The following is a 2,582-nucleotide window of genomic DNA, read 5'->3' as shown; positions in this document are numbered from 1 at the left end:
ACAGTTCTGGCTTCTGGACTGGCAAGGGCAGACCATCCTGTGGTCTTAAACCATTGACTTTGTGGCAGCTGTTGGACACGAAGGCTGTGCTCCGTAAACAGTTGTCGAATGAATATGTGCTTGTTGAACCAGTCGCTGAAGGAGACGCCTGTCTGGTTTGTAACAAGTGGAAGATGAGAGAAGCAGAGACACGGGCAGCGCAGACACAGTGGTGCCGCTCCGTGCGGGGCGGCGGGCTCCCACGCAGCTAACGTTGGTACCATGGGCCAAATCCTGTGACTTGAGAAGTGTAGCCAAGGTGATGGGCAGCCTCCAGAGGCTTCTGAGCAGGAAATGCCATGGTCCAGCCTGCCCTTTGGCAACATCCTCCTGCCGTAGTCTGGGATAGGAGGAAGAAGGGCTGAGAGACGGGGGGACCTGGGGTGGGGGCAGTGCTCATGCTGCCCCAGCTCTCGCCCAGGCTCCTCATGCTCCAGCTGCTTCCATTCTTGATCTGTTTCTCCCCCATGGTGATCTAATCCAGACCCTTGACGAGGACCACATGTCTCTGTCCGGTGCGGGTCTCTCTCCCGAGTTTGCAACCCCCCGGCAGAGGCTGGGGTCTCATTGTGCTTTCCCCTTAGGGTGCAGGTCGTTGAGTGTGACGTGGCTCTGTCCTTAGATGTTCTGGGGGCTGTGGCACACTTGGGTTTGGAACTCAGGGGCCCAGAAGGGAGATCGGAAGAGCAATGAGGTAGTGGTTTAAGAACAGAGGCCCATCGAGAACAAATATTTCTGTGATCGGCAAACCAGAGTCATTGTCCCTTGGAGTCAGGAACTCGTGACCCCAGTGGCTGCTTCTCCATGGGGTGTGGGCACGAGGTGGTTCTCCCCCACCCTGTCCAGTCTGTCCTGGCACAAGAGGGCCCTTCAGCTGAGCAGGTTGGTTGGGAAGGAAGCCAGAGAGGACTGGCAGGGGCTTCTTCTGGGGCAAGTAGACTTGGCCTCTGAGCAAGAGCTTCCCTCTGAAAGACAGTGAGCCTGGCGGGTATGTACCCAAGCACTGGGGGCAGCCCTGGGCCTATCAGTTACTAGTGGACAAGGAGAACTCTGTGCCTCAGTTTCTGTATTTGGAAGTGCTTCGCAGAATCCCTTGAAACAATAAGTGCTCAACAATTATCAGCCATTATTATGATTGTTATTGTTTTTAATTAGTTCCGTAAACTTTCCCTAAATGCCATCCCTGTCCTCAGTCCTGTCCCCATCAAAGGACAAAGAGATAAGACATCCTGCCCTCGAGTGTTCACTGCTTAGTGAGAAAGACAGTCCAATGGATAAAAATTCTATCAGGGGATGAATATTCTAGAATAGAGGGGGCTCCAACTTCCTGGGGCAAGGGAGGGTATAGGAAGGCTTGATGGAGATGGTGACATTGGCGCCCGGCCTGGGACGGTGCGTGGAGGAAGAGAGAGGGCCCATCTGGCATTGCAGGAACACAAGCCCTGGGGTTGGGTGCCAGGCAGGAAGGAGCTGGCCAGAACCCTAAGCTGTGAGCATGTGCTCCCCCGGGGGGTAGGGGGGGTGGGTGGCTGTTGACTCCAGATGCTCCTGGCCTCACCTTTGACAAAGCCAGCAGCAACCCCAGGCTCGCAGGAAGTGTTCCTGCCTGTGACATCATGCTGAGTCCGGTCAATTCCATGAATGGGAGGACACAGCCCCCACCCCTCCTGCCTCCTCCGAGGAGGAAGCAGCAGCTCTCCACGGTGCCTGGTGCCTGGGCCGGCACACACCACAAGTTCCCCATCCCCGCTGGCTGCAGCCACCCCAGCCCAGTAAGGACAGGAGCCAGGAGCGCACCCTCTGTAACCTGATGCTCACCTGCCTCAGCCCTGGCTTCTGAGCCCACTCCTCAGGGGCGCCCCAGCCAGCCCAAGGTCACGGTGACCTTGCTGGCTGGCTGCCAGGCCTACTCACGGCGCCCCACCCAGTGAGGTCCAGTGGAGCCTCTGCATGGGGCCAGAAATGGCTGTTGTATCCACTGGCCTGGAGTCAAGTTAGACGAGGTATCCCTGGGCCCAGGGAGGGGCCCACAGCCCTTGCTCTCTCACCAAGACTCCTGCCTCCACTGGCGAGCATCCTTGTGCGGGAAGCAGGCCTGAAATGCGGGCCTCCGGGCACCTGTGGATGAAGGGCTGCTTCTGCCCTATCACCGGACGCTGAGCCTTCCCTGTTCCCACCTGCACTGACCTGAGCCTCACCTCCAGAAGACACAGATTCTGCTTGGATGCGAAGTGATAGAGTGATAAGTGCACGGCTCTGGGGTCAGACCGCCTGGGTCCAGATCCCAGCTCTGCAGCTTCCTAGCTGTGGCACCTGGGCTGAGTAAGTTAGGTTTTCTGTGCCTCGGTTTCTGCATCCGTACAATGGGATAATCAGACCCGCTTCATGTGCCAGTCCAGGGTTTGGAAGATCTTTCTTCACCAAGGGCTAGAGAATACATACGTTACGCTTTGCGAACCTAGGGTCTCTGTGGCAGCTACTCGGATGGTGGCAGATGTGTCGCCAACACAGGTGCGGGTAATATGAAAATGAGTGCGCATGGG

The sequence above is a fragment of the Mustela putorius genome, unplaced genomic scaffold (genome assembly GCF_011764305.1).
Source record: "Mustela putorius furo isolate JIRA1106 unplaced genomic scaffold, ASM1176430v1.1 tig00004041_pilon_pilon_pilon, whole genome shotgun sequence".
Taxonomy (NCBI): domain Eukaryota; kingdom Metazoa; phylum Chordata; class Mammalia; order Carnivora; family Mustelidae; genus Mustela; species Mustela putorius.
This window is presented reverse-complemented; position numbering follows the sequence as displayed.